Source organism: Cannabis sativa, chromosome 2 (genome assembly GCF_029168945.1).
Source record: "Cannabis sativa cultivar Pink pepper isolate KNU-18-1 chromosome 2, ASM2916894v1, whole genome shotgun sequence".
Taxonomy (NCBI): Eukaryota; Viridiplantae; Streptophyta; class Magnoliopsida; order Rosales; family Cannabaceae; genus Cannabis; species Cannabis sativa.
In genome coordinates, this window is record NC_083602.1 from 69,141,320 (window position 1) to 69,165,314 (window position 23,995).

The 23,995-nt window shown below is 31.5% G+C and overlaps 1 long non-coding RNA gene and 1 pseudogene across 1 annotated transcript; one reads left to right on the forward strand and one right to left on the reverse strand.

Moving 5' to 3' along the window:
- Positions 1-3,025: 3,025 nt before the first annotated feature.
- Positions 3,026-15,425, forward strand: LOC133034025 (uncharacterized). Its single transcript, XR_009685996.1, has 2 exons — positions 3,026-3,362; positions 14,630-15,425. It is a non-coding gene; the product is annotated as an uncharacterized LOC133034025 (long non-coding RNA).
- Positions 12,664-13,481, reverse strand: LOC115720135 (uncharacterized; annotated as a pseudogene).
- Positions 15,426-23,995: the final 8,570 nt, after the last annotated feature.

Consider the following 23,995-nt stretch of genomic DNA (forward strand, 5'->3'; position numbering starts at 1 on the left):
CTTGTCATTTTAAATGAAAGTAAAAAAACTTTTGCCCAAAGGAATTTTCAAGAGTGCACAAATGAATTGAAATCTAGTAATATTATTTTTAGCGATCAAGATTGTGATCTTAATATTGCAGAGATTCTACAGGTAAATTTTTTGAATCTAATTCAATTTGAATATTCTTTTATCAAAGTTTTCTTATATTTTGCAAGTATGTATAGTATTTACAAAATGGCCATATTTCATTACGCTATGTTTTATAATTTTACCTATCAAATAATAATGATGTGTATCTTATTTTCATTTGTAGGATTCTAATGTAAATTCATCAAATGAAAGAAGGACAACAAGACAATGAAGCAAACGAGGGATCTAGAAGCATGGATCATGTTAATGATGAAGATTATAAAGACGTTGTAGAGGCAAACAAATGTGGAAAAACAATAATTGAGAGCGACGATGATATTTCAACCTTCAATCTTTTATCTCAATTATTTTCGAAAAATGAAAATGAGTCGTTGTGTGAAACATTAAAGGTGTTACGCAGTAAAAGAAATGGGAAGACAACCTTAAGCCGCTATCTTATTTCTCTATTTGAGCCATTAAATAAACTAAAGGACACAAGACAACGTGATCACTAAAGACTCAACATTCAACAAGCATCATTTTTTTGTACTTCATATATGTTTTTTTCTAATTATTCTAGAACAAAAGTACAACTTCTTTATTAAAAAAAAAAAGTACAACTTCTTAGTTTTAACCATTTTTATAGTTTCTTAATATTAGTTTCATTTTTTTGTTATATACCTAAGGAATGCTTAACACAGTTGCTTTGGAATAGCTACTTGATTGAATGACATTCAAGGCTTACTAAAACCAATTGAGTAATACAAGATAACAATTTTGCAAAAAAATAGTGATTTCTATTTTTAATGCTTTAATATAATTTATTTTCTACGAGTCATTGTCTAAACAAATTCTTTGTTGTTAAATGACACATTTTTTTGTTTGCTTTTTTTTACAATCAAATTAAGTTTTTATTATTATATTTTGGTAAACTCAGTGTCTTGCTGCTTATTGCAGTTGTCTACCATATTTGGCTATATAGAAACAAATGTACACATGATAATAGCTCTTACACGATTAGTCATATAGTCAAGGAGAATAAAAAGAATTGTAAAGTATAGATTGTATAGCTATAGACAAAGGAGGATTGACTCCAATAGCCAAAGGCTAATGAGTAGGCTGTTAACTTGATTTTTTGGCTGCTGCCCGAGCCTCTGTTTTATTGTGGGGCTTTGTTTGAAACTTACTTGTTGATTAATGAGAATCCTTCTCCTTTGATCAAAAAAAAAAAAAAAAAAAAAACTTAGTGCCTTATTTTAATTTTATAGTTCAATTTTATTTTCCCCACTTTCTTTGTATCTATTATAATTAGTTTGATCCTATCTAACTTAATGTTATAGTTCTATTTATGGGTGTGAATTCATAATGTTTACCTTTTAGAAGCGAATTGGTGGACTTACTAAAAAAATATTTAAAAATTAAATAGATCTGAATCAATTTCTCTCAATTAAATATTGCATTATCTCAAGGTAATTTTTTTTTGTCAAAGCATCATTTTATTCATTGGCTTGCTACGCCCTTTGGGCGGCTTCAAACTAAAAACTGGTTCTTGAAGTATAAATTTTGTCTTGATACGAATTGTATGATGTGTGGTTCTGCTAATGAATCAAAACCTCATTTGTTCTTAATTATTATCTAACTAATTGGTGCATCTGTGAGATTGAGAAAAATGCATTATATTATAGGATTGCCTTATTGGCATTACCAAGATGGATTTCTTTTGTAAAATTGAGCAAATTCAGCAAATAAATGTTTGCTTGAAATTACGGTTAACATGTCCTTTTTAAGTAAATTTAGTGACTTAAATAAGGTAATTCAAAATGTATTTATCATTAAAATGGTAAACTCCCATCCTAAAGTAAGGTAAACAACATGTTTGAGTAAATTAAGTGCATAAGAGAAAGTAATTCAAAAATATAATTTATCATTAATATGGTAAACCACTATTTTAAAATAAGGTAAATAACATATTATTTAGCTTAAGTTTTTTTTAGTTCTGTGAAATTATTTTCTTTTAATTTTTTTGAAAATTAGCTTAAATTTCAAATTTTTCTTTTTAAGTTTTTTTTTTTTTCAATCGTTTTTATTATTATATTTTGGTAAAATTGGTGCCTTAATTTTTCATTAAAATAGTAAATTACTTATCTTAAATTAAGGTAAACATGTCATTTTAGGTAAACTAAATGTCTTAAATAAAGTAATCTAAAACATAATTTATCATTAAAATGGTGAACTACCATCCTAAAATGTGTTTTTTGGACTCATTGTTATCTTTTTCAATGATATTGGTGTTCATATCTATATTAGTTAACATCGATGCCTATTCCCAATCTAATATTTTATTATGGGTTTTGTTCGTTATTAGTGTTGTTACATAATTACTACATTATAATAGTATAATTTCTTTCACTTCTTCTACTATTTGATTAAATGTAAGAAAAAGTTTATGCATGATTTGATGATAAGCCTAGATTTTGTTAAGACTTAAAGTGTAGGTAAAATATCTTTCTTTGGGTCGTTTATGCTACAACGGCAAAATATTTCTAAATTTAATTTTATTTATACTTACAAATTCATATTTTAAAAATAACGAATATTAATTAAAAATTCAATAAAAATATAAAATTTATTTTAGAAAATTAAACTGAAAAAATATTTTGTTTTTTTTTTTCAGTTAACTTAAGTTTTTATTATTTACTATTTATTTTTTATGTTGAAAAAAAAGAAATTAAAAAGAGATTGAGTCCCAATAATATATATAATTCTTTCCTAGTCTTCTATTATTTTTTTTTTTTGACAACAAATGTAGTTTAAAAATCAATTGTTTGATAAATAGGACCCAATTTAATAATTAAGCAAAATATTTGACAAACAAAAAAAACTTTAGTTATTTTTGATGAAATGCCTTAAACCCTATCATATTCCCTTTCCCTCTGCCTTACGCCAAGTTGATGACTTCCCCCATATTCATTTATCCTTCAACGCCTAGTAGTTGCTCTCCCATTTCTCACTCATCAACACCAGCCATGTAAGTTTGTAATATGAAAACTTTTAATATGTTTCAATTTTTTTGGTCCCAAGATTTTGGGTATCATTGCCACAATAATGATTAGGTGAGCTATACAAATTCGTATATATGCAAATGATATTTTTCTTCTAGATATAAAAGTTTGAGGTGCAACACCTTGCTCTTCCTTCTTGATGCCAATTTTTAGACTACAACTCTTCACTCTCTAATTTCATCATTTCAGGTATGTGAGAAGTTTTTTATCTTTTCTATTCACCTTTTTGTTTAGTTTTCATTCAAGTTTTAGCTCTTGTAGGAATTTTAATATTGATAGAAGCATCCAATCATTAATGGATGTACTCATGCCTTTTATGTGTTTGAGTAAATGCCTTAATAAATTACCTAAATCACATTTAAAATACTATCTGTTACGGAGAGTCGGCTTATCTTGAAATTAATTAATTATACATATAATATAAAAATTGTAGTCTTCAAGCACATAATGAAGTTTTACTCAACTAGTGTTTAACATTACTGAAAAATCTATTTCATACTAATCTTTAAAAGAAGAGCAAGAAAAGAACCAAATACCCTTTAAATAAACTAAAAAGTACTTCCTCTGATTAATTCTTCATAGGATGAGCAGAAAATGAAAACTAATAAGATGGTTAAGTACTTCATAAAATAGTTTTGACATTGTCACCCTTAAGATGAAGTCAAAGAGAACAGTAAATGTTTTTGGACTTGATATATTTGGTTGCAAATCACTTCAAGAACAGAATCTTTTAAAATATATATATGTGTTGAATCAATTGGGCAGCAATAAATGAGGCAAGTATAGTGACAGTACTACAAACAAGAAATTTATTTTCTTAAAAGTGTTTACCAAATTATAGTCTGATATAACTAAACAAGAAGAATGAAAAAAGAAAGATGAGTAAACAAAATAATATTGTATGCTGAAAACAAAGGAGATATAAAAAAACCTTCCCCTTTATAAAATATTATTTAGAAAGGGAAATTTGATTTTCTATACTTAAAAAATTTAATTTTTTCTTAAACCAATACATTTTACACCACAAAAAATATGACTCTTTTTTCAAAACCCCAAAAATACCTCCTTCATAACTCAAACCCTTTCTCTCTGCTCCCTCAAACTCTCTGCATCTCTCTCTCGCGCACTCTCGGACCACCACGGCTGACCGCACCACCAGCCCCCTCTCTTGGACCACCACGGCTCACCTCCACCACCTCCAATCCAGCCACCCTCTCTCGGACCCAGCCCCCCTCTTTCGGACCTAGCCCCACTCTCTCTCTTCCTCTCTCTGAAATCGAAAACAAAAAAAAGGCCCACGTCCGATGGTCGGACCATGGGGTCCGACTTGGGCCTTTTTTTTCATTCGGTTTGAGAGAGACAAAGAGAGAGGTGGGTCCGATGGTCGGACCATGGGGTCTGACGACCATCGGACCTGGGCCTTTTTTTTGTTTTCGATTTCAAAGAGAGGAAGAGAGAGAGTGGGGTTGGGTCCGAGAGAGGGGGGCTGGGTCCGAGAGAGGGTGGCTGGGTCGGAGGTGGTGGAGGTGAGCCGTGGTGGTCCGAGAGAGGGGGCTGGTGGTGCGGTCAGCCATGGTGGTCCGAGAGTGTGCGAGAGAGAGATGCAGAGAGTTTGAGGGAGGTGATAGAAAGGGTTTGAGTTATGAGGGGGGTATTTTTGGGATTTTAAAAAAAGTGTCATATTTTTTGTAGTGTAAAATTTTTTTGTTTAAAAAAAAAATAAGTTTTTTAAATATAGAAATTTCCCTTTAGAAATTAAGGTACAAAATTTTACAACATATTTTGGTCTACTTCTATATATGCAACATCCTTTATCTTCACAAAAAAGAAAAAAAAAGATTTTCTTTTCCTTCAAACCCAAAAAAATTGAAAATCAGGCTAAGGTGAAAATGGGGGGCAGTTGCTTAAATCCATAAGAGACTTAATCTCCTATCAATGAATATTTAAATGTCTAGAGTAAGTAAATAAGGTACAACTTAAAAATGAGAAAAAGTAGAGGAAAGAATTCAATAAATCCTACAAAATTAAAAATTTCTACTTCAAGGAGTGAAAAAATAAAAAAGAAATCAAATGTCACACTGAGGATGTATCAACAAGAACATCATTTAGTACATCATGTTATATAAATTAACAATTAACCCAAGATCTATTTGTATATAACATAGAACACAATAGTAGTATATGATAATTGAGTATGTGTACCTGATTGATCCATAGCAATTATCTCTGATTGATCCACAGCAGTTACTCCAATTTGATAGTGCAATACTATCAACTAAGTCTTCCTCCCTAGATCTCTAAATCGAAGCGCTTATTTTCTCTCGATTATCAAAAGGTATACAATTGTGATGAGACAATATGTATTTATGTAGGTTAGGAGTGGGACTTAGCTACAAAACCCTAGTCAGCCGGGTCCGCTCATCAAAGGCTTTTACCAACTAGAAAAGCCCACACGTCTGCTTCACCTAGACTTTACTCACAGATGCTAAGCCCATTAACAATTGATCACCAACAACATGGGCTAACACAGCAAAGAACTATCCAATCAACCCAAGTTTTAATAAAACCAATAAAATTTAATGTAAGCCCAAATAAAAGTCTAACATTCTCCCACTTGGGCTACATTGATTTTAATACATATATATTATATATCAAAATAATTTTGTTTGAAAACGACTCATGGGTTGAACAACAAGAAAACATTTGTGGCCACTTTAAAAAATGATAGTTCTCCGATAAAGATCTCAACATACCTGCCCAATTCAACCTTTGATAATGAACTATGACAGTCATATTGTTTTTAACTCAACAAAAGACATTCATAATCACAAATACCAAAGTATTAAATCGACATGGTCAATAAGTCTAAAGAGTGTGGTAAGGAATTATGTTCAACATGTGATCAATTTAAAAATACCAAAATATCCTTATCAGTCCTCAATTTCACTGATACCGTGATGCTTAATAAATAAGCCACTGAAATTAAACATACACCACTTAAAATAAGTAAGTGTCACTAAACTTGCTTAAATAATTAAGCCAACAACATATCATTGTCAATAAGCAAATAAATTTAATAGACAATGATCACAACAATATGAACCACATGCTTTCAATTCAATCATTCTCGAGAATATAACAAAACATAATTGAAAACATATCCATTCAATAATAAAAAATATTGAAACATAAAATGTAGTTCATAACTTTATTCAGTAAAATTATAAATAATAATTTCTAAAAACAAACAAAAACAAAACTCCCACTAACCCAAAAGATCAAAAGATTCTAAAATGCCCATATTAACAACATGTTTATTAAACAAAGACGGCACTTAACCCTTGGTTGGTTAGAGGATTCGCCTAACATCGACTCCTGCCTTGCAATTTTCAATAACAATGTCTCCTTTCTTGACCAAGTCTCCCCGATGCTGAGATACTTTATTTCCATATGTTTAAGCACTACTAATCTTGTTATTCTTTGAAAAGAAAACAGCAGTTAAGATCATTATCACAATAGATTAGCATAGGTGTGGAAATAGAATCAACCACTCGTATCTCCGAAATAAAATTCTTCAACACAAAGCTTGCAAAGATGCCCCATAACATGCAACAAACTCAAAGATACATAGTAGATGACGTGATCAAAGTCCGTTTGACACTCTTCCAAGAAATAGCAAAGACTCGCCAAGGTGAAAATATAGCCGTAAGTTGACTTTTAAATCATCTACACAACCACCAAAATCTGAATCTCAATAACCAACAACTCGAAGATTGTCAACATGCTTATACACAAGCATAAAACTCTTCGTTCTTTCGCAAATATCTCAAAACTTTCGGGCCGCAACCCAATGATCAAGGCCAGGATCGATAAATATCTCCCAAGAACATTTACTACGAAAGCTATGTCGTGTCGAGTGCAAACCCGAGCATACATCAAACTCCCTACTCCACTTGCATAAGGGATGGTCTTCATTGCTCCTCTTTCCAAGTCGTTCTTAGACATTGCCGCTAGTTGAACTTGTCCCCTTTCGAATAGGAATGTAACCAAACTTTACATAAATCCATGTTGAACCTTTTGAGCACACGATTAATGTAAGCTTCTTGAGATAAGCCAAGAACTTTTCGATTCCCCGTCACGATGGATCTCAATCCCCAAAACATAGGATGCCTCTCCAAGATCTTTCATATCAAAATTGGAAGACAGAAAATTTTTGGTCTCATTTAGTAGTGACAAATCACCGCTGCAAGTAAAATGTCATCTACATAAAGAACAAGAAAAATATAACGACTCCCACTGATCTTCATATAAATACACCGATCAAACTTGTTCTCTACGAAACCAAACGATGTCACAACCTTGTCAAACTTCAAGTACCACCGGCGAGATGCCCGTTCGAGACCATAAATGGATCGTTTCAACTTGCAAACTAAGTGTTCTTTTCCATTCTCCTTGTAGCCTTCAAAGTTGAGACATATAGACTTCCTCATTCAATTCTCCATTCGAAAAGCGCTTTAACATCCATTTGATGCAACTCTAAATCAAAATGTGCAACTAAGGCCATAATAATTCCGAATGAATCTTTAAGTGGAAACAGTGAGAAAGTTTCAAGTATAATCAATACCTTCTCTTTTGAGTAAAGCCTTTAGCCACTAAACGCGCTTTAAACCTTTCAATCGTCCCTTTTTATCCCTTTTAGCCTTTAAAATCCACTTACAACCTATTGGTTTAAAACCATCGTAATAAAACTAGCTCCCATACACCATTTTTCTTCATGGAGTCGATCTCATCATCCGTAGTCGCTAACCATTTTGAAGATTGTGGACTATTAAGTGCTTCACTAAAAGTGACAGATCCACAAAATGATCAATATCATATTCTCCTTCTCCAAGATAAACAAAATTATCATGACACTTTGTTGACTTCTTTTGTCTCGAGATCTTCTGTAGAGGAGGTACTTCTCCGGAATAACTTCTCTTTGTTGATCATTGTTTTGAATAACATCTTCCACAACCTGGAATTTCTTCAATAACAGGATTCTCATTAACAATAGGAGCTTCATCATTAATAGGCCCTTCATCAATAATAGGACCTTCATCATCTTCGATATCGGAGCAATATATTCATCAACAATGGGAGCATTACCAACTCGGAGTAGGATGGAGACTACTATTATCATCTCTTGAAAATGACATAGGAATACAAATTCCTTTAGAGGACTCCCCATTTCAAGAGATGTTGAAGGAATTTTTCAAAGAACATCAAATTCCGTAAATTTAGCAATTCGAGATTCAACAATTCGCGTACCACGAGTGGGACAAGAAAAGCGATAGCCTTTCGAGGGCATTGGATAACCAATGAAATAATGCCGATTTGTTCTCGATCTAACTTTTTCAAATTAGGATCATAAATCTTTACTTCACTCGGACAACCCCATAGACGAAGATGATTAAGACTAGGCTTCCGCCCACTCCACAACTCAAAAGGGGTCTCGTGGGAACAGCATTTACCGGGAACACGATTTAAAATATAAGTTGCGCAAATATAAGTGCTTCACCCCATAAAAACTTCCGGAAGATTTGTTCTACTCATCATACTTCTAACCATATCCATGAGAGTGCGATTTCTCCTTTCAAAGAACGCCATTTTGCTCAGTGAACCAGTGCATAGTGTATTGAGCAACTATACCATTTTCTTGTAAGTACTCGCAAAAAGCCCCATGTGTTGTCCGCATTCCGTATAACGACCATAATATTCTCCTCCACGATCGAATGAACAACTTTGATGACTCTTCCTAATTGTTTCTCAACCTCATTTCGAAAAATTTTGAGTTTATCAAGGGCGTCGCATTTTTCTTTAATTAAATAGGTGAATCCATAACGAGAAAAATCATCAATAAAAGTGATAAAATACTTATTTCGCACAACGTGGTGGAATAAGGACCATCGATGTCCGTGTGGATAATTTCCAATAAAGATTGATCACGGCTTGCGCCTTCTTTCTTGTTTTAGTCAATTTTCCACGAGTACAATCAACACAAGTATCCCAATCGAAGCATCAAGAGGAGGAAGTATTTCGTACTTAATTAAACGATCAACCCTTTCTTCCGGAAATATGACCCAATCTTTTGTGCCATAACAATAAGGATGTTTCCTTAATATGAGGTCTTTTACCCACAAGATTCACAACATTAAAAGAGGAATCTAAAGGAGCCAATGACAACTTGTAAAGACCATCGAATAAAAGCAATTTCCAATAATTCGAGAGTCAAGCATAATGTCAACATTATCATTTGCAAAATGAAAAGAATATCCTTGTTTAACCAAAAGCGGAAGCGAAACTAAATTCCTTTTAAAAGTAGGAACATAAAAAGTATTGTTCGTAATAATCTTATCACGAGACTCGTAATTCAAGAATAAATGTTCCAACATAGATAACGTCAACTCCAACATCATTGCCCACTTTAAGCTTGGACTCCCTCTCACTTGGCTTCCCGAGATCCCTTAGCCCCCGTAAGGAAGCGCAACATGAACAAGAGCACCACCGTCTAACCACCAAGAATCAATAGGAACATCAACTAGATTAGATTCAAAACAAACACATGCCAATGGATTACCCGATCGTGCTTGCTTCTTTTCTAACCAAGTCTTAAATTTGTGATGTACCGTTCTCCGATGCCCCAATTTTTCACAAAAGTAACACTTCACATTAGAGTATTTGGACTTTCCGTTGTTATTCTTCTCGTTTATTCTTATGCTCCTTACCATTACCATTCTCCGTTTAGTAGCACCATCATTTTTATTCTTGAATTTTCCTTTCCTTTGTTTGGCTTCGAGGTGAGAAACATAGTTAGCAGATTCATTTTTCTCCCTTTTAAGCTTGCTTTCTTCAGCTACACACTGAGAAATTAGGTCGCTGATAGTCCATGTTTGATTGTAAGTGTTGTAGGCTGTCTTGATTAGGTTGAAAGAGGCAGGAAGAGCATGAAGAGCTCGATGAATAATGAAAGAGTCAGGAAGAGGACTATTATGATCTTTCAACTCGGGACCGAACATTCACCAATTTCGAATAAAATCACGCACTCCTTTTAATTCATCATACTTAATGGTTGTCATTTCATCCATAAGATGTCCAACATTTTCCGCCGTTTTCACTGTCGTATAATTTTTCTACAAAGATTGAAAAACTCTTTTGGCATTTGTAGTGTCTCGGCAAACCACTCAATAGATGTTCGTGAATGGATCTTTTCATAGTAAGAAGACCGAGACGACTTGACTTTTTCCATTGTGCATGATGAGTTCTCTCACTGCAGTACCGAGTCGCAAGTTCACAGGTTTTTCTTCTCGTAGGCACAAGTCCATATCCATTATGCCTAAAGTAAATTCCACATCTCGTTTCCATGTCTTGTAGTTGGAAGCATTCAAAATATGGATGGAAGCATTATTGTTGTTCACAAAAGGAGACCTGAAAAATTCAAAAATTAAAACTTGAATAAGCAATATGAGCAATGTATTAGAAAATATTGTAGAATCAACTGGTCATTATAAACTCCCCTTTGGGGTGAGAATATAACACACACATGATCTACCTTCATGAAGTTAACAACAAAGAAAATATACATATCATTTAAGAATTTTATTACCTTTGGGCAAATAAATTTCTTAAAAAATATGTATTAATTCAAGCAAAAAATAATAATAAATTTATATATTTAAATTATTACCTTTGGGCAAATAATTAAAATATATACATTTAATATTAACTCACTTCATGGAATGTGAACTAATATATGTAAATACTACCTTTGGGCAAGTAATTACACATATAGTCAACCAAAAATATAATATTTTCTTCAACATGTGAAATTTGGTGATAAAACAATCATTGAAAATTAATAATTTTCAACCAAATTTCCAAAAGAGATATATAATTGCTTTTATTATATTGATAATAAAAAAAATAAAGTGTCCACCATAACACATTATTTTTATATCAAATAATCAAGTTTTATAACTTTAGAACAACAATTAATCAAAAGATGTGAATATAAGAAAATTGGTGGAGACTACATAGTCAAAACAAATTAAATAAGAGAGTGACTATGTTTTATGGAACGAGAAGAAACTCAAAAAATTTTCTATGATTTATGGATTTTGAAAAATCATCAAAAATTATTTTTAATAATTTTTTAACTGCATAATTATCATTAAAATAATAATAATTATTAAACGGAGTCAAAAAATTAATTAAAAATCATAGAAAAATCAGAAATTAAATTCTAATAACGCTGAAAAAAACGTCGAAAAACGGACCTCCCGCCCGCCCCACGCGCCCCCACGCGCCGCCCGCGCGAGTGGGCTTCGCTGGGCCGGGAGTTGTCTTCAACCTCCCGCCGGTCCAAGAAGCGGTCACGCGACCCGTTCTCTTCCGACGGTCCGGTCGTGTTTTTCCCGCCAAAAACTCGACGAAAACACCGGAATTTGGATGGGTTTTGCTCGGGATTGAATTTCTAATTGATCTATGCTACTAATTTCGGGTATTAAAGACTAAAAAACAATAGATCTAAAGAAAAGCGATCCAAAAAATAAAGAGCATAAAAAAAAAATTTGGAATATCAATCTTAATTACAATACAAAATTAATCATTTAAGAACATTCATAAACAATTAATAATGAGATATCTATAATCAATTTTAGATTAAAAACCATAAAATCAAAATACACAATTATAATTTCACATTATAATCATATAAACCCTAAAACTTTAAAATTAAAATTCTCTTAATATAGACTATGAATTCAAACACATAATATATCAATTGAAAGAGAATTTAAAGATCAATAAAATCCCTAAAGTTTTAAGATTTATAAACAAAAAATTACACATAAAATAATAACGAAATTAATATGAAATTATGGATAATTAATATATACAAATTAATTATACTAATTATAGGTTCTAAATCATATACAATAGGCAATCTGATACCACATGTTATATAAATTAACAATTAACCCAAGATCTATTTGTATATAACATAGAACACAATAGTAGTATATGATAATTGAGTATGTGTACCTGATTGATCCATAGCAATTATCTCTGATTGATCCACAAGAATAGCTTACTCCAATTTGATAGTGCAATACTATCAACTAAGTCTTCCTCCCTAGATCTCTAAATCGTGCGCTTATTTTCCCTCGATTATCAAAAGGTATACAATTGTGATGAGACAATATGTATTTATAGAGTTAGGGAGGGGACTTAGCTACAAAACCCTAGTTGGGCCGGGCTCCGCTCATCAAAGGCTTCAGTCAACTAGAAAAGCCCACACTTCTGCTTCACCTAGACTTTACTCACAGATGCTAAGCCCATTAACAATTGATCACCAACAACATGGGCTAACACAGCAAAGAACTATCCAATCAACCCAAGTTTTAATAAAACCAATAAAATTTAATGTAAGCCCAAATAAAAGTCTAACACATCATCCTCACCGTTTGCAGGCCAATAGCTCTGCGTCCTTATCTTCATCACTTAAGAAATCTCTCCTCTCAAGCTTAGAATGAGCTGCAATGAAATTAACTTTTGTGCCTTTTCCATACCAACCCTTGAATGTCCATGAGCAAAAACCCATCTCAACAATGACCAATTGCATTTGAATCCACATGAAGTAGCATGGAGAAAGATGAGCCTAACTGCAACTTTTCCTAGTGTGTAGAATTCAGTGAGATAAGTTTCCCACACAAGCCTACTACTCAGTGGATTAGCAGCCCTCATCTTGCCCGTTACCGGGTCTCTCTCTTTCATTTGTACCGCCCAAGCATACACAGGATCGAGCCCTTTTGTTCTCCATTTCATGAGCTCCATCAAAGCGACATGAGCCTCCTCCCTTGATACAAGCCTTGTTATGAGCTTGTTCACTTCTTTCTCCTGATTAGTAGTCAAACACTTGAATGGAGGAAGGTATTTACCACTAGTGTCTCTGATCAAGTAAAGGGGATCGAGTATGTATGCTACAGCCCAAGGTAAATGATAATTCTTCTTGAACATTTTTTCAATAATCCTCTCCACTGGCCCTTCACTAATGTGAAACTTGGAGCACCAGTCTTTCACTTTTGCTCTAAGTTCATTCCAAAGAGGAAGGCATTGCCCTACTAGTGGTCTCTCCACCTATATCTCTTGAGCCATGTCTTTGATCAATTTAACCAACAAATGTCTAGCTTCAACTTCATTCCAAAAACCCACTTCCCCAATCATATCAGATTCCTCTCTAACCATAGGTTCTGTCTTAAGATCTTTATGCATTACTTTTGTTAACTATATGATTAAGCTTGTTGCTATCCCAAAGCAACTCAACCTCTCACTGAACTCAATTGCTGCACACAATAAAATTCAACATAAATAATATTAATTGATAATTATTTTGTTGGATCATCATCAACATTAAATTCATTTATTTTGGATAATAACACTCTTACAATAATTTCATAATTTAATAAAAAATATATATATAAAAGAAAAAAAAATGCAACACCACAGTTTTTTTTTTATTTGAAGAATCTACAATCCATTATCCCTAAACAATCCTTAGTATCTACCCCATATATGTCTATATATACATATCAAAATTGGTGGTAATTGATATCATGATTACTTATGACCGTTCAAAATAGTAATAAAATCTTTTCAAAGAAAAAAAAGAAAAATAGTAATTAAAATTGTTTAATAATTATTATTGTATTATTAAATTTGTATATATTCATGGGAATAGAAATGCATTCAGTTAAATGAGCATAAATGGGATGGTAAACAATTTGTGTTAATTTAGGTAAACAACATGCTTAAAATAAGGTAAACAACATGTCTTAAATAAAGTAAACAATGATTACTACTTTAAAATAAGGTCAATGACATGCCTTAATTTAAGTAAACAATGCGACCAAATAAGGCATGTCTACGGTAAACGACACGCCTTATTAGATAAACAACGTGCCTAAAATACGGTAAACGACATGCCTTATTTAGTCACGTTGTTTACCTAAATTAAGGCATGTTGTTTACCTTTTTTAAGAAATGATGTTTACCTAAAAAGTCATCCAATATTAGGTAAGCAGCGTGCCTTAAAATAAGGTAAAAAATATGTGTTTCTTTAGGTAAACAACAATTGAAAAATTAGCTAGATACAAACAATGACATAGGAACAAACAATATAAACTATTTCAACAACAATTGAAAAAATTGAAACTTTCTAACCTTTAGGCCAGTCAGCCAAAATTGAAACATTAATTTTGCATTTTAAGACTTTTACATGTGTAGAAGTAATATAAATTTTTGTTAAGTTTTTGTGGTTATTAGATGGATTGTTTGCCATATGAAGTTGTAGTACACTTCAATACATATGAAACTTACATGAAATATAATTTTTTATGACATGGTTGTATTTGTCGTTCAAGTGCAAGGTATGGCGAGAAAGTATAGCACGAAGTACAAAAAAAGGAAATCATCAACACCTTATCAAAAGGGACTGACTTTTTCCAAGGTAATAAAATCAGGCACCTTATCAAAAATTGTGCAACTAAATTTTATTTAATTTTATTTGTCTCTAATAAAAGTTTAGTATAGATTATGCCAAAGAGTGCTGCTAAAAATACAACATTTAGTACTAATGAAGAATGTGTTTTTATAAGGTGTGTTTTAATTTGTCTGGATATTAAATTTGATCTTTAATTTTGTTTTCTTGTTTTTATTATTGTTATCTACATAAATATTTTAACATTTTTATATATCTATCTTTCCTCTTATATTTTTAAGAGGAAATTACTGAGAATATAAAGGAAGTCGCTGATAATAGGAAAGAGCTTTCTGAGAATAGAAAGGAGCTTTCTGAGAATAGGAAGGAGCTTTCTGAGAACAAGATAGAGTATTCTGAGCGTAGGAAAGAAATTTCTATTTTTGAAAAAAAATTAGATGAGTTTCGTGAAAATATTAATAATCTCGTTGGAATGAAAGATGATGCCAAACATGTTGAAGATCTTCTCCGAGCATTGTGTAATCAACAAGAGAAGGACAAAGAAAGAACTAAAGTGGAAGAGAAAGAATTGGCTGCACAAAGGGACTTGGAGGAGTGTATCAATGATTTAAAATCCGGGAGAATCGTTCTTCGCAGTCCAGATTGTGTGGCTCCTTCTATATCAATTTTAAAAACTGACATACAAGTATAAACAATTCATTTTCATTTACCTTTATGCATCTTTTATGTGTTTTCAATTTTTTTTCTATTTTCTTTTTAATGATATATGACTAACATAAATTTTACATATGTAGGATGACAATAAATTCTTTTATCAAAAGCGAACAAAAATTCCTAAGAGAAAAAGATCTAATGAAGATAAAAAAAGTATAAAAGTCGTATTTTTTGATTGCGAGCAACGAGGACATGACTTCTGTCTATCATTCTTCAAGTTCAGAAATTCCACCAACAATTATTGCTTCACCACCTTCGTTTTCAACACTTGTTGAAACAACTGTAATCAAAGGAAATGATATACATCCCAATAGTTATCCTCCAATCGACTCCCATCCAAATTATGTTGATATTTCTCCAACATTTTTGACACCAGAAAAGAAGATAAATTGTTTCTCAGGCAACTTTCCATTTGATAGTGATTTTGAAGCTATGCCTTTAAAGGAAGTAGTTGATGCATTCTTGGAGTGGTATTCGAAAGGCATGAACATGAAGTGGTAAATTGTTTGCGTATTTATTATATGTATATATCTTTAGTTCATTTTTTTTAAAATTAATTGGACATATTTTCTTTTTAGCGAAAATTCTCCATCTTCTGTTCCATTTGTTGAAAAAAATGACATTATCATTTTTCAAAGTGGGAAGAAGTTCAGATTATGTACAACACTTGTGTTGCCCTTAATTTTTCCCAAAATACGTGGACCAATGCGACTACGACACGTGGATCTGAAAAATATGACTCTGAGATAAATCAACTAAGTCTTTTTGGATCAAGAGTATCAACAAGAAAATACCTCTCGGAGAAGATATGAGAGCTCCACATACTCCCGGAGGATAGAGCTATGGTAAGAGACCTCCAGGAGGTACCAGACTCCATTTGAACAGTCACCTCGCATTTAATGCCGCATGGGAGATGACGTATTGGAACTGCCATAAGCAATAAGTCTGACGGCGTAACCCCTCTGCTGCAGCTATTACGTTATGATTAATAAGCCTAGTGACGACTACTTTATGAGGGATCACGTCAATCAAGAAGGGATAAATGATTATATCCACCTAACCCCTAAGATACCTATGGTATAGGTCATGTATTTCCCATTTTGTATCTGCTAGGAATATGTGTCCCTACTGAAACTACACAGAAAGACAAGTAGTTCGATTCTAGGGATCACCTTAGAAAAACACTATAAATACCCCCCAAACACACTAAGACGGGGGTCGAGAATTCTGGGTTTATGAGAATAAGAGAGAGAAAACTACCAAGAACATTCTCTGTAATAAATACTCTCATAAATAAAAAAGACTCGTGGACTAAGACTCATTAATGCCCCAACCACGTAAAAATCTCATGCATTAAATTTCCTACGACTTTCTCATACATACTATTAAGTTGGTTGCCGAAAAACTCGGTCAACAACTTGTTACAAGGAAGAGGTGATTCTTCAATGTATATGATGCTAAAGGTCTTTTATCAGATGAAGTAAGTAAGTGTTATTTATAATTGTTTTATCTTTCTAAATCGAGGGGTTATATTTAAATATTGTTGTTTACTATTTTTTTTTCATTTTTCAGTATGTTGATACATCTCTGTATTATTTGCGAGATAAAGCATTATACCATAGATGCTACCCTTCATTTTTGAAATGCACTACAACGAGTTGTCTTTTTTATTTCTAAATGGGTCAAGTTTGTAGGGATGTTAGTTCATTGGATGAAATTCATTTAAGGAATATATTTTCAGATATAAAAAAGTTTGACCAAGGTGAGATTATGAATCGAATATTAGTTCCCTTATAGTGTTAATTCATTCTTCATTAATCGAGTAATCTCCACTTGAGAATCGTTCCATTGCCTCGTAACAACTTCATGTTGTTCAATGGATTTGCGAAGCTCGGATTCTAATTGCTTGATTCTTTGAAGGCCTCTTTGGTGAGCCAAGTGAGACAGAAGAGATGCATGCAGTAAAAATAAGTCAGGAAAAGGGTGACTAAAAGGAAAAGTACGAAGTTAAAATACAAAATGAAGATATAGACTAACCGAAAGAATAAGGTTTAGACTTCTCTAAGATAAATTCTCGAAGTCACCATTATTAACCAAGTCCCATTCATCCTGTTGAAAGGATTTGTAATGATGCCAACAGGAAGTAGCAAACTGCGAGCAAGCTTGCGAGCCCGTAATGCCTGCAGAACTGGGCAGGGGGCAGGAGGGCTCCAAAAGCACCATCTTAGGTTATGAACTCGGGAACTTAACCTATAAGACTTGTTCATTGGTGCTCGCAGCAGCTAGAACTGGGGAGGTTATTTGAGGCGTTGTTGGCTCAATAACCATCTGAGTCAAGGCACGTTTCTTGTTGGTTATGGTTTTTCTTGATCTCTTTAACGGTTCTGGGTTCATCCCCGAAGAAGTTTCTGAAGCAGCAACTCGCTTCTTGCCTTTCTTGGAACCAGAGGTGGAAAGAAGATTTTCAAAGTCCATATCTGCGAGACAAAAGACAAATTGTCAACACTTATGCAAAATAAACAAAGAAAATGTGGAGAGATAATCTCCCACTTAAGAAAATTACCTTAGTCATCAATGAGGAAGAAGAACTATAATAACAGCTGAACTCCCTAGAACCAGTAATCATATAAAGGTCAAAGACATTTAGTGGAGAAATATCCCAATCTGGATGGCTCTCCCTATCGAAGTTAGTGCCATATTGTTTGGAAATTTTGAAGTACGAACTATTATAGCTTAATTGAACATGGTGCTTGGGGTACCAACTATCAAATCTATGGGCTATGCGATCTACACAATTCTAAATGAAAAAATTGTACTGACTATCCTTAAATTTAACTAAGGTAGTGCACTCAACCCTAATTATGGTAGGAGACCATCTACAAATACCAAAGTTATTACCTCAGGAGGCATCTTCTTCAATTTCCCGAGGGGTTATGTTTCTCAAATAATGGGTGTGAGCCACGTAATCCCTATCTTCCTCATCAGTAGGCACTAGAAACTGCTGCCAGTTTGAATACTTTGAGACTCTGAAGTCTCCAGTCTATTGCTTGCAACCAAGAAGATTGCAAGCCTTAAAGTTATCCTCGTGTAACAAGAAGTCAGCAGCTCGTAACCTGAAAGGGAGACCAAGAAGAATCCTATGTCTCCTTTCTATCTCTAGAGTCACAACGAGCCTCCTTGTTGGGTTTTCTGCCTTAAATAAAACTCATTTCAATATAATCAGATTTGCTTATTAATATAGGTCAGAAATAACATTTAATGTTTCATGGTTCACATGATTTATTCCATGATTATATGTACATAATGTATGAATTCATCTGAAACCCTTTTCACATACCTGATCCTGTTTATTGTGCTGTCAACACATTGGAAAGTAAACATGACTATGTGAATAAAGTTTTCTAGATTTATCAGACACAAGGTTTTACTGATATGATAATCTACAACAAGAGTTTACTTGCATTTGGAGAAATCCTACGTTCTTTCCAGAACATTGGTTAAAGTAAATCTCAGGTTGGATGCATGGAGTATGCATCGGAAGGGACCGATATTAAACTTTGACTTAGATTTATTAAACTTACCGTAATATCTATTCAAGTCAATATCGCCTAGTTGATCCTAGATCAAATGATCTCAATCCTGTTATGATTAGGCTCAATCTTGAAAGGCTATTCGTGTTCTTTGATTTGTTAGTTAAGCCGAATTTTGGGTTAGGGTGATACGTACATTTTGGGAACACGGTAGTGCAATTGAGTGGGAGCGCTAACATAAACATGGAATCTATAGCTTCTATCTGGCAAATAGTAAGTAAAGGATGATGACCTTCGAGCTTGACCAAACAAAAATAAATGGTGGAGATTTCATTTCACATAAGCTGAAATATCATTTATGCGGGGTTAAGTGTTTTAAGGATTAAATACATTGTAGGGTGTAACGGTAATCTAATCCCTTTACAGTGTAGATCATTCATATAGAGGATCATTGATCAAATTAGGATTATAATAATGGATAACTAATGATGTGTCTATATGGTGGAACATATAGAGCATTCTATATACTGAGAGTGCAATTCTAAGTTCTATGCGTGGGTTCAACGAAGAATTAATAAGTCAGTGAATTTAGGTTATAAATTCTTGATCTGCTTATTGGAAGCTCGGTTATATAGACCCATGGTCACCCCACTAGTTGAGATAATATTGCTTGTAAGACTCATGTAATTGGTTTTGATTAATCAATTATAATTCTCAAATTAGACTATGTCTATTTGTGAATTTTTCACTAAGTAAGGGCGAAATTGTAAAGAAAGAGTTTTAGGGGCATATTTGTTCATTATGATACTTTGTATGGTTCAATTAATAAATATGATAAATGACAATATTATTTAATAATTATTTATAGTTATTAAATAGTTAGAATTGTCATTTAAATGGTCGAATTAGAAAATTGGCGTTTTTGAGAAAATCAGATGCAGAAAAGATAAAACTGCAAAATTGTAAAAAGGGAGGTCCAAATCCTTTTTGTATGGCCGGCCACTTTTGTAGGTTTTTCCCTCTGATATTTTCATTATTTTAATGCCAAATAATTCAAACCTAACCCTAGTGGAATGCTATAAATAGATAGTGAAGGTTTCAGGAAAATTACACTTTTCTTCTGACTTTTCATTCAGAAAAAACTGAGCCTCTCTCTCTCTCCCTATCTTTGGCCGTCCACTCCCTCTCTCTCTTCTTCCTAAAGATTTCGAAATTCTTAGTGTTAGAGTAGTGCCCACACACAGCAAGTGATACCTCAATCATAGTGAGGAAGATCGTGAAGAAAGACTTTCAGCACTAAAGAATTAGAGAAAGAGATCCAGGTTCAGATATTGATAATACTCTGCTACAGAAAGGAATCAAGGGCTGGATATCTGAATAGAAGGAGTCATTATATTCCGCTGCACCCAATGTAAGGTTTACTAAACTTTATATGTGTTTATTTCATCGTTTTAGAAAGTTCATATTTAGGGTGTTAATCAACATACTTGTGAGTAGATCTAAGATCCTGGTAAAATAATTTCCAATAACTGGCCTCAGAGCCATGGTAATTGATATTCTTGCAAGAAATTTGGACTTTAAAACGATTGTTTGATGTTTTGGATGGTATCATGTTGTATTGAGTGTTATTTGATGATTGATTGATGTTTGTGAATTTTTGTGAAAAATAATTGAATATCTGTTTCTGGAATTATTTTTATTGGATAGTATGGAAAAAATTAAGCAATTTACTTTTTTACAGAACTCAATTTCGTTTTAATTTGAATTAGTTATGATTTTTTGAAGTTTCAAAAATATCGGGGTGCTGTCACTGCACCACGTGCGCACGCGGAGAGGCTGCTAGCAGCCTCCTGCGCCGAGGTTACACGCCCAAGCACCCTGTTGCGCGCCCATGACAGTATGCAATGCATATTGTCCGTACAACTCGCATTTTTTTTCGTTTTTCTTCGATTTTTCATGCTTTTTCATGGATTTAACTTCGGATTTTTTGTATAGTTCTGTATTTATACATTTATTATTCCTAATTCAATTCTAATTATCATAATTAAATTAATTAATATTTTTTACATTTAATTCATGATATTAGTGTAATTTGAATTTGAAAATAGTAAATATCTATCTTTTTTGCTTAATTATCTATCTTATTTTTAAATTTGATTATATCTTATCTTATTTTTAAATTTAAGGTCAGATATTAAATTTTTTAAATTATTTTTTTTAAATAATTTGACCTTATTTAAATTTAAAATAAGATAACTATAATCATATAATTTTAAATAGATGTAAGATATTTTGCTAACTTTAAAATTTTGTTATTTTATTTAAATTAAATTATAAAATCTGAAAAAGATATTTATTTATCTTGTTTAATTTTTATTTATAAAATAACATTAAAATTTTTAAAAGTAGTTAGCAAATTTTGAAATGATATTTAGGTTGGTTGAAACCTAATTTTTCAAAATTGTAGGTTTAATTTTAAATATTATTATATTAATTTCAAAAAAATTTAAATTTTATTTTATTTTATTATTTTTCGAAAATAATTTTTTTTTAATTAATTTTTCGAAATTACTTATTTAAAATTAAGTAAATCCTACATCCAACTATCCAGCTAACATTGTTGCAGGAGTATGTGTTTTAGCTTGTTTGTAAGATTTTTAAAAACCTATTATTGCTTGATTGCAAATAGCCATGGTTAACTTGTGGACAGATCCAATGATCTGATTTTAACTCATGACTCCCTTGGTCAAGTAAATAATTTGTAACAGGTATATTTTCACAATCTTCTTTCATCTGTGTATAACCTAGCAACATGATAGGATCCATCCAAATTGTGTGCCTGTGTGAGCCTATATGTTTAATTTTGTTATAGATGCATATAGGTTGTTGTTGCTAAATAAAGTATCATAGTTTTTGATAGATTTTATTTAGGCCCATTTAGTTTTGGGCCTATTCAATTAATAACAGTTGTTCATTTTAAGGTTAAATTCCTCTCTTTTGGGCCTTGTGTGAGAGTTGGGAGCCATAGTAGTGGGTACGACATACTGAACCCAGCACCCCCTCACATGAACCACCCCAATTGTGAAGGCCCATTTGCCTGATTTGAATAACTGTACTAGGTTAATTAAACTATTTTAACCTAATAAAATTGATTAGCAACATAATTAATTTTTTTATTTTTAAATTAATTTAAGAAAATCATAGTTTAAAGAATTTTATTCTAAGCTAAACTATATGTATTTTCTTGTATTTAATTAAATATAGAATTATAACCATCTAGATTCTTTCTGAAGCTTAATTTAAATTTTTCATTAAATATTCCTATTTAAGTTGATATTTAGTTATCTCTAACTAATCAACTTAAATCTGAATATCTTTTGGATTTAAAATTTTAAAATTAAGTTGAGGAATTTTAGGAATTGGTTATTAAGATTCTTTAGATATATATATATATATTTTTTTAAGTTGATATCTTTTCGAATATTAACTTAAAATGGAATATTTTCAAATTAAGTGGTTACAACTTAATTTTTTTGATATTTAATTAAATTTAAATTTGAAAATATTTAAGTTCTAGATTTTTTTTTAATACAACTTAAATTAGATATTTTTTCAAATTTTGTGGAAAAGATACTTAGTCAAATAAGATATTTTCTAGATAGTTATTTCTAGACTACTTATTATTTCTAATATTAAATAGGAAAATATTATAAATTGTGAAATTAATTATTTAAATAATTAATTTTGGTACAATTTATTTTAAGTATATTTTTCCTAGTTTTAAACTAGAGATTAATAATTAAGCCTTCTCTACACTTAATTATTTATTTCTTGTATTTAATACATTTAATTAATTTAAAAATTAAATATCTAAGTTGATTTTCATCATGATACTTAAATATTTCTTTTTCATGACACTTAATTAAATAGAAAATTATTTTTAGTTGGAATTTATTTTTTCAACTAAATTTAAATAATTTTCAAAATATATTTTTTCTTTATTTTATTAATCAAATTTCGAAATTGCATTTCTTAAATGCTGGAATTTCGAATTTTATTTGAAAAATAGGTTAAAGTTGTAAATTATTTATTTTAATTTTGGACCAACTTAAATCAATGATTTTTTCATTTAGTGATTAATTAAAATAAATGAAGTAAAATATATTTAATTAGAAAATGAATTAATTAGTCCATGAAAATCTAGAAAGATATTATCTGTTTTTTCTTGAAGTATTTTTCTAGTGTATTTAATTAAATAGAAAATTAATATTTAAGTTGATTTTCCTCATCATACTTAAATATTTGAATTTTTTTTATATATTTAATTAAATAGGAAAATTATATATTTTTTTTTGTAAATTAATTTTATTAATTAATTTTTGGCCAACATTAAATTAGAATAATTTTTCCAGGATTTATTTTTTATTTTAACATGTATTTTCGAAAATTGTATTCTTAAATACTTTAATTTTTCGAAATGCAATATATATTTATAGAAAATTAAATTTGAGTTGTAAATTAATTTAAATTAATTTTGTAAGAACTTAAATTGAATATTTTTCTAAATAATTATTGGAAATTATTACTAAGATGGAAGAAATTCATGTTATTTTCATATCCATCTAAGTAAAATTTATAAATATTAAATTAAAATTTATATTTATAATTCTTCATTCTAAATTGGAAATTTTAATTGAATAAATATATATTTAAAATAAATAGATAAAATAATGAGATTCAAAAAAAATACAACTCTCTTTAAATAATGAGCTTTATTATTAAGATATTCGATCTCCATTGTTGGTTTTACTTCGCGTTTGTTTTAGTGAGTAATCCTCCCTAATGGAGGAACGTTCATTAGCAATTTCGCACCGTTTAATCTCGGAAGATAAGTAGTTTGTAAGTGTTTTATATGGTATGGATCACCCTAATGGTGGCGACCATATTTGACTTGCAAATTATGAAACAATGGTGGAAGCTCATAAGATAGAATTGCCTTGACTCTCGCCTAAACGGGACAACGCTGAATTCCAATCTTGATTGAA